The sequence below is a fragment of the Salmo trutta genome, chromosome 33 (genome assembly GCF_901001165.1).
Source record: "Salmo trutta chromosome 33, fSalTru1.1, whole genome shotgun sequence".
NCBI classification, from domain to species: Eukaryota; Metazoa; Chordata; class Actinopteri; order Salmoniformes; family Salmonidae; genus Salmo; species Salmo trutta.
The window spans coordinates 30,766,445-30,775,878 of record NC_042989.1 but is presented as its reverse complement, the minus strand read 5'-3'; the positions used below and the strand labels follow the sequence as shown (position 1 = coordinate 30,775,878).

Sequence of the window (9,434 nt, the reverse complement as noted above, 5' to 3'; positions counted from 1 at the left end):
AAGTCGACTGTGTCTCACGTGGACTCCTCCCATGTACATATGTTGCGTTCCACTTGGAAAAGAAAAATGTCGCATTCAAAACAACTCGGAACTCTGAAATCTCCGACTTTAGTGCTATGCGTTCAAGACAACTGGGAACTTTAGGGAAAAAATCGTTTTGAACAGTCATCCAACCTGAAGGTCACTGACCTAAAGATCACTGTCATGATTTGACCTCGTTCTTTTCGGAGTTCACGGTTGTCATGAAAGCACCATATTCAAGACAACTGGTACCATGGTACTGGTACTATCAACTAGGAATTCGGAAATGGGAACTCGGAAATCTCAGAATTCCCACTTCAATGTGTTCAAAACAACTGGGAACTCTGAAAAAATTAGCTCCGACTGTGAAATGTTTATTTGAAAAGTCACCCAACTCAGAATTCCAACTCGGGAACTCTGGCCTTTTTCTAGAGCTCCAACTTTCCGACCTGAAGATCACTTAAGGTCATGATTTGACCTCGTCATGATTTGACCTCCCTGTTGTTTTGAACACGGCATGTTTTGAATGCGTTGCCAACCCAGGGCACCAGGCCATGCAAAATGTTGCTGAATGTTCATCCTTACGTCAGAGCATGGGCTTATGTCATGTTCAAAACAACTGGGAACTGGAAAATCTCTGACTTCCAAGCATTCAAGACAACTAGGAACTCGAAAAATACTAACTCTGACAGGAAAATAGTTTTGAACGGCCAACCAACTCGGAATTCCAAGTCGGTAACTCTGGCATCTTTCTAGAGCTCTGACTTTCCAACCTAAAGATCACTGACGTCATTATTTGACATAGTTTTTTACCGAGGTCCCGTGCCGCGTTCATAACAACTAGGAACTCGAGAAAAGGTAAAATCATGACATTAGTGATCTTCAGGTCGGAAAGTTGGGGCTCAACTCTTTCGAGTTGGATGAACGTTCAAAACTATTTTTCCCACTCTGAGTTAGTTTTTTCCAGAGTTCCCAGTTATCTTGAACGCTCGGAAGTCAGAGATTTACAAGTTCCCAGTTGATTTGAATGCGACATAAGCCCATGTTCTGACATAAGGATGAACATTCAGCAATGTTTTGCATGGCCTGGTGCCCAGGGTGGGTGGAGATTTTACTTAAAGTTACAATATTTAACTTTTTGGGCAACCCGACCAAATTCATAAACAAATGTGTGTTATAGATCTGTCATTCTCACTGAAAGCAAGTCTAAAAAGCGGTAGATCTGTTCTCTATAAGCTATTTCTATGCTTCCCGTTCTTAAGTTTTGTTTTTGCATCTTTCACGTTGATTTTGTACAAATAAACAATTTTTGGCTATGGAAAATATATTTCACAGCGGTTTAGATGGTACAAGGATTCTCTACACAATGACTGATTTTTACATAAACTGAAATTGGGTGAACTTTTAGAAATTTAGCAACCAGGAAATGGACACTAGGAAATGTCTCAAATGTGCAAACTCCATCCACCCGGGGCACCGGGCAGTGGTGGAAAAAGTACTCAATTCTCATACTTGAGTAAAAGTAAAGATAACTTAATAGAAAATGACTCCAGTAAAATACTACTTGATTAAAAGTCTAAAAGTATTTTGGTTTTAAATATACTTAAGTATCAAAAGTCAATTTTAAATTCCATATATTAAGCAAACTAGATGACACTATTTAATTTTAATTTTATTTACGGATAGCCAGGCTCACACTCCAACATTCAGACATCATTTAAAAACAAAGCATTTGTGTTTAGTGATTCCACCAGATGAGTGACAGTAGGGATGACCAGGGATGTTCTCTTGATAAATCTGCGAATTGGACCATTTTCTGTCCTGCTAAGCAGTCAAAATGTAACGAGTTCTTTTGGGTGTCAGGGAAAATGTATGGCGTAAAATGTACATCATTTTCATTAGGAATGTAGTGAAGTAAAAGTAAAAGTAGTCAAAAATATAAATAGTAAAGTAAAGTACAGATACCCCCAAAAACTACTTAAGTAGTACTTCAAAGTATTTTTACTTAAGTACTTTACACCACTTGCACCGGGTCATGCAAAACGATCTGGCACAGTGTTACAAAAACTATTACAATGTTACAGTGTGCATTATATTTTACAATGTTTACAGTGTTACAGTATGAGGGAAATATTGTTACAGTATTTCAGCAGTTGAAGCATTTGTTGTCCCATTGGGTTTGGTTGAACGTATTTGGATTACCATATGAAACTATTACCTTGCCAAAACTGATTAAGAAAATGCTTTCATTTATCTCTTCGCAATCTGTTTTGGCTCTGGCATGCTTGCTGCGAGGTAAAGCATACATTTGCATTTCTGTGAGGTAATGATATAATGAAACTAAATTGAACATTCACATTCATTGGCTAGGTCTCTGCCTATGTTCAGTGCAGTGTATTTGAGTGTCAGCTACAGACTAAGTGTGTGATTTGCATCTAGTGGCCTAAAACACAGTGAAAAGAAGGAAACTTGTACAGAATAAAAAATATTCCAAAACATGCATTCTGTTTGCAATAAGGCACTAAAGAAAAACTGCAAAATATGTGGGAAAGGAATTAACTTTATTCCCTGAATACAAAGTGTTATGTTTGGGGCAAATCCAACACAACACATCACTGAGTACCACATATTTTCAAGCATGGTGGTGGCTGCATCATCTAATGGGTATGCTTGTCATTGGAAAGGGAGTTTTTTAGGATAAAAATAAACGGAATAGAGCTAAGCACAGGCAAAATCCTAGAGGAAAACCTGTTTCAGTCTGCTTTCCAACAGACACTGGGAGACAAATTTACCTTTCAGCAGGACAATAACCTAAAACACAAGGCCAAATATAAACTGGAGTTGCTTACCAAGAGGACATTGAATGTTCCTGAGTGGCCTAGTTACAGTTTTGACTTAAATTGGCTTGAAAATCTATGGCAAGACTTGAAAATGGCTGTCTAGCAATGATCAACAAACAACTTGACAGAGCTTGAAGAATGAAAATAGAATCATGTGCACATATTATACAATTCAGGTGTACAAAGCTCTTAGAGACATACCCCAAAATACTCACAGCTGTAATTGCTGTGAAAGGTGATTCTAACATGTATTGACTCAGGGGTGTGAATACTTACAGTACCAGTTAAAAGTTTGGACACACCTACTCATTCAAGGGTTTTTCTTTATTTGTACTATTTTCTACATTGTAGAATAATAGTGAAGACATCAAAACTATGAAATAACATACATGCAATCATGTAGTAACCAAAAAAGTGTTAAACAAGTCAAAATATATTTTATATTTGAGATTCTTCAAAGTAGCCACCCTTTGCCTTGATGACAGCTTTGCACACTCTTTGCATCCTCTCCAGCAGCTTCACTTGGAATGCTTTTCCAATAGTCTTGAAGGAGTTCCCACATATGCTGAGCACTTGTTGGCTGCTTTTCCTTGACTCTGCAGTCTAACTCATCCCAAACCATCTCAATTGGGTTGAGGTCGGATGATTGTGGAGGCCAGGTCATCTGATGCAGCATTCCATCACTCTCCTTGGTCAAATAGCCCTTACACAGCCTGGAGGTATGTTTTGGGTCGTTATCCTGTTGAAAACAAATGGTAGTCCCACTAAGCGCAAACCAGATGGGATAGCTTATTGATGCAGAATGCTGTGGTAGCCATGCTGGTTAATGTGCCTTGAATTCTAAATAAATCCCAGACAGTGTCACCAGCAAATCACCCCCACACCATCACACCTCCTCCATGCTTCACAGTGGGAACCACACATACGGAGATCATCCGTTTACCTACTCTGCGTCTCACAACGACAGGGCGGTTGGAACCAAAAATCTCAAATTTGGACTCATCAGACCAAAGGACAGATTTCCACCTGTCTAATGTCCATTGCTCGTGTTTCTTGGCCCAAGCAAGTCTCTTCTTGTTATTGGTGTCCTTTTGTAGTGGTTTCTTTGCAGCAATTCGACCATGAAGGCCTGATTCAGGCAGTCTCTTCTGAACAGTTGATGTTGAGATGTGTCTGTTACTTGAACTCTGTGAAGCATTTATTTGGGCTGTAATCTGAGGCTGCTAACTCTGAACTTATCCTCTGCAGCAGAGGTAACTCTGGGTCTTCCTTTCCTGTGGTGGTCCTCATGAGAGCCAGTTTCATCATAGCGCTTTATGGTTTTTGCGACTGCACTTGAAGAAACTTTCAAAGTTCTTGACATTTTCCGTATCAACTGAACTTCATGTCTTAAAGAATGATGGACTGTCATTTCTCATTGCTTATTTGAGCTGTTCTTGCCATAATATGAACTTAGTCTTTTACCAAATAGGGCTATCTTCTGTATACCACCCCTACCTTGTCACAACACAAATGATTGTCTCAAACGCATTCAGAAGGAAAGAAATTCCACAAATTAACTTTTAACAAGGCACACCTGTTAATTGAAATGCATTCCAGGTGACTACCTCATGTAGCTGATTGGGAGAATGCCAAGAGTGTGCAAAGCTGTCATCAAGGCAACGGGTGGCAACTTTGAAGAATCTCAAATATAAAATATGTTTTGATTCGTTTAACACTTTTTTGGTTACTACATGATTCCATATGTGTTATTTCATAGTTTTGATGTCTTCACTGTTATTCTACAATGTAGAAAATAGTAAAAATAAAAACTTTTGACTGGTACTATACTGTATACAATATACTGTATATATATATATATATATATATATATATATACAGTATATTGTCCCTTGACAGTGGAGTTCTGACATGCATGACTGAAGTTGCAGGCTGACTTTTTCCTAAATATCTTAATAACACATTTCAACTGAAATCTGTTTTGTTGTGAGATCCTCAGGTACTATACAGTGATTTTCATTAAACATGCAACAGTGTAGTTCCTTAACAATTATGCAAATATTACTGTAGGTGGATGGAAATTATCCAACCATTATGTAGAAGTGTAGAAATTATGTTGAATATAATAATAAACGACATTTATCAATCTGACTCCAATATCTGCGTCTCTAGGATCTGGTCAAGGTAGCGAGCCTTGCGTCACCACTTAGTAGGCTATGACTTTAATGAACATTGCACCGTTATGCAATGATTTAGCGTTGGGTCAGTAACTGAAAGGTTGCTAGAGCTGACAAGGTAAAAATCTGTCGTTCTGTCCCTGAACAAGGCAGTTAACCCGCTAGACACTAGTGTTCTTAACTGACTTGCCTAGTTAAATAAAATAGATAATCCTAGCGACCAACGTTTGGAAGAGCTACCATAAAAAATAAATTCGATTTCTCAATTCAACTAATAGTATTACGTGATACATTACATACTACTCAGAGTAAAACAACATGTCTTCAATTCAGAATAATATCTAAGAGAAAAAACAGTGTGAGATATTGCAAACAAATTCTCAAAGAATGAACAAAAAATGTATCGTCCTTTTAACCAAATTCAAGTAGAAACTCACGCTCAACCTGAATTAACATTTCTTTGCAATTTGCTAGTTAATAAAAGACAGGAAAACACCCAGATTCTAATCAACTAAATGTAAATAATAGAAGCGCACCCTGTGTCTCTCCTCTTTGAACAATCTGCAGTCTGACGAACAAAATAAAAGTTCCCCTGTAACTAAATCCATAGCACTTACAGTGCAATTAAAACGTTTAAAAATGCGTAGCTCTTTATGAACTCATGAAACAATCCAAGCATGACCATTTAATTCACACTGTAACAGATTTCACGAGTTCCACTACATCTTGGGAGCTAAACAAATTCACAAAAATCTTCTGATATCTCCAAAAGGGCCAGTTTGACGAGAATGTTCACTCTGACTGTTACGGGCGTCTTGTGCCCTCTGCTGGCCAGAACTGGTAGCTAAATCTGAGTTCACAAACAGAATCAGGAAGCCACCGTTGACAGAACACAAGCCACTCCTACTCCTTTGAAGAAACATTTGAAGGAAAACGAAATTGAAAGCTATCTGGTACTCTTGCTGTTTGTTGGTGTGTGTTTGACAATGACAGAGGCTATGGACTCGATCAGTTGTTCTATCTGTCTGGATCTACTGAAGAATCCAGCGACTATTGCTTGTGGACACAGCTACTGTATGGGCTGTATTAATGGCTGCTTCGATCAATATGATTCGAAAGAGGTCTACAGCTGCCCCCAGTGTAAGGAAAGTTTCATCTCCAGGCCCGTTCTGTGGAAAAACACTCTTATGGCTGAATTGGTGGAGAAACTGAAGACAGAATAACTCCAAGCTTCTCCTCCTGCTCACTATTATGTTGGACCTGGAGATGTGGAGTGTGATTTCTGCACTGGGAGAGTGTCTGGCCTCTTACTATGAGACTCACCTCCAGCCTCACTATGAAGTAGCTCCCTTATTAAAGAAACACAAGCTGGTCAAAGCCTCCACACAACTACAGGAGAAGATCTGTTCTCATCATGACAAAATACTGGAGGTTTACTGCCGTACCGATCAGCAGTGTATCTGTTGTTTTTGTATGATGGATGAACATAAAGGCCATGATACAGTGTCAGCTGCAGCAGAGAGGACTGAGAACCAGGTAAGAAGGGAACTCTGCTGTTAGATATCACATATTTGCATTTAAACAGTCTAATAATAGTTCATCTTGTTACCCTTACCTCCTAATAACTATAAGGAAATGTTTTGTCTACTACTGTGACACAACTGAAATGTCAAAGTACATAGAGTAGATAAACATTCAATCACTGTTGCTAGGACTAAATTTGTCTTTGAGGAATACATTGCATCTCATTAAGTCCATGCAGGGCATAACATGTTTCAAACATGGCATGCTTGAATACAAATAGTTGGAAAATTGAATTTTCAAGTTTTTGTAGAAATACAGAGTAGGATGTAATAAATGGCTAAATGAATTTCATAGGATTTATTTTTCTGCAGAAACAGTTCGGGGAGAACATCAGGAATCCCAGAAGAACATCCAGGATAGAGAGAAGGAGATACACGAGCTGAGACGGGTTGTGGACTCTCTGAAGGTGAGTGTTGGGGTCATCTATATTTACATTATATATACATACAGTACATACATACAGTACATGCATACATACATACATTTCCAGTTTGTCTGGGGTCCTGGTGAGAGCTAAGTGGGCTGGTTGACATGGACCCCTCTACTCTCTTTGTGTGTGTCCAAACAGCGCTCTGCACTGTTAGCAGTGGAGGACAGTGAGAGGAGCTTTACTGAGATGATCCGCTCCATTGAGAGAAGACGCTCTGAGGTAAAGGAGTTGATCAGAGCCCAGGAGAAGGCTGAAGTGAGTCGGGCTGAAGGACTCCTGGAGCAACTGGAGCAGAAGGTCGCTGAGCTGAGGAGGAGAGATGCTGAGCTGGAGCAGCTCTCACACACAGAGGATCACATCCATTTCCTCCAGGTGACATCACTAACTTAGATATACCTCACAAAGTAATTTCCAAATATCTATTTAGATTAATTTTCCAATTAAATGTACTTGTATTAAATTAACATCTAACTTTCTCAATACTTGTCCTTCTCTCTGTAGAGTTTCCAGTCTCTCTGTGTCTCTCCTGGATCTCAGGCCTTATCTCCTTTAAGCATTTGAAGACACAAGTCTCTGAACTGAAAGATCGACAACAAGACATATGCAAGGAGGAAATGGACAAGATATCTGGGGACGGTTGGTAAAATGCATTTAAAGATTTTGCATAGAATAATACCTCAAACTAACTGCATTACATACTACTAGACATAAAAGAACTGCATGAGATGTATTTGTGATAGGACCAAATGAATGTATAGATATGGGTAAAGTTTATCTCATGGAATGGCTGGTCATTTCATCAACCAATTCCCATATCTTCTAATAGCCCATCTCCCCTCTAGTTACCTGTATAACGTTTGATAGTGGACATGAATAACGTGGACCTGTGATACAGTATTTACTAGCCTGTCTGTCTCCACAGTGATTCGAGTTCAGATTGACCACCCTGCTGAGCCCAAGACTAGAGAGGAGTTCTTAGAATATGAGTAAACCCTGGACTTGCATGCGTACACACACACACGCACGCACGCACACACACACACACACACACACACTTTTAATCAAGTGATTTGAATCACTTTATTTTTCATCTTCTCAGACTCCTGCCAGCTGACGTTGCATCCCAATACAGCACAAGAGTACCTGTGTCTGTCTGAGGAAAATAGAAAGGTGACCATTAGTTCTAAGGTCCAGTTATATCCTGATCATTCAGACAGATTTACCTTCTTCAAGCAGGTGCTGTGTAGAGAGGCTCTGTCTGGAGCCTGCTACTGGGAGGTAGAGTGTGATCAGTCTTGGAGGTTTGACTGCACTCCATCCAGCTGCTGTTTCATCCACAATGATCACAGTACTGATATCCCTGTCCCATGCTCTTCCAGAGTAGGAGTGCACCTAGACCACAATGCAGGAACTCTGTCCTTCTACAGCGTCTACGACAAAATGACCCTCCTCCACAGAGTCCAGGGCACATTCACTCAGCCATTCTATCTTGGGTTCATTTGCTGGATCATCTGAAGATACTGACACCTATTCAGTGACAAAGCTATTAGTCTGCTGGTATTAGTCTGCTGGCCTTGTTGATACATGTACAGTAGGACAAAGATTGATTGACTGTGGCCGAAGTTTGATGTAAGATTGCAGATATCATAGAGTACAGACAGCATAGTTGCTTAATTTGCATGTACAGAGGGGTGAACAAAACCAAGTGTATATGAACTCATAAGGAGACATTCATGCACTGAAAGGAGTTCTTGACAGGTGAAAGAGTCCAATCATCGTTGAGTTCAGTTTATTCAGTGTCTGGTGGCACAACACTGCTGAACTATTTCCGTGGAAGAGACATTTGTACTTGATCGGGATGAGGTCGTTTGACTTGGTTGCTACGCAATAAATGTGGAGTCAATTGGCTCATTTCATGAAGTGGAGCTTTGGTTCATGTTCACTGTACATCCATTAGTTATTATTATTTTCAAAAGTGTGTAGCTACACTGTACTTGCCTATGTAACTACTGTACCATGTTAATACATTTGTAATAGGGACACATGGCAAAGTGAGACTGTTTTTGTTCTAGTCCAATAAAACTGAGCCGATGATTTGTTGGGTTTTCTGTTTTACTATTCTCAGTGCAGCCTGTTGTTTGGAGTGGTTCAAGACCGCACAGATAACAAACAACAGAGGAGAGAAACAAAACAAAAAAATGTCGAAGATAAAGGCAAATGTATGCAAAAAGTAAAGAATTTAATAAAGTAGCCAATTAGTGAAGTTGTGAAGAGTTGAGTTCTAGTACAATGCTTGAAGTACGCACTTAAAGCTGCTTCTTGTTCACTCCTCTCCATCCGTGCAGACACAGCAGCACGCTGGCTTGAAAATCCTTTGGAGAA

The 9,434-nt window shown here is 39.5% G+C and overlaps 1 pseudogene; it reads left to right on the top strand.

The window, feature by feature from the left end:
• Positions 1-4,799: 4,799 nt before the first annotated feature.
• On the top strand, positions 4,800-9,152 carry LOC115172830 (tripartite motif-containing protein 29-like; annotated as a pseudogene).
• Positions 9,153-9,434: the final 282 nt, after the last annotated feature.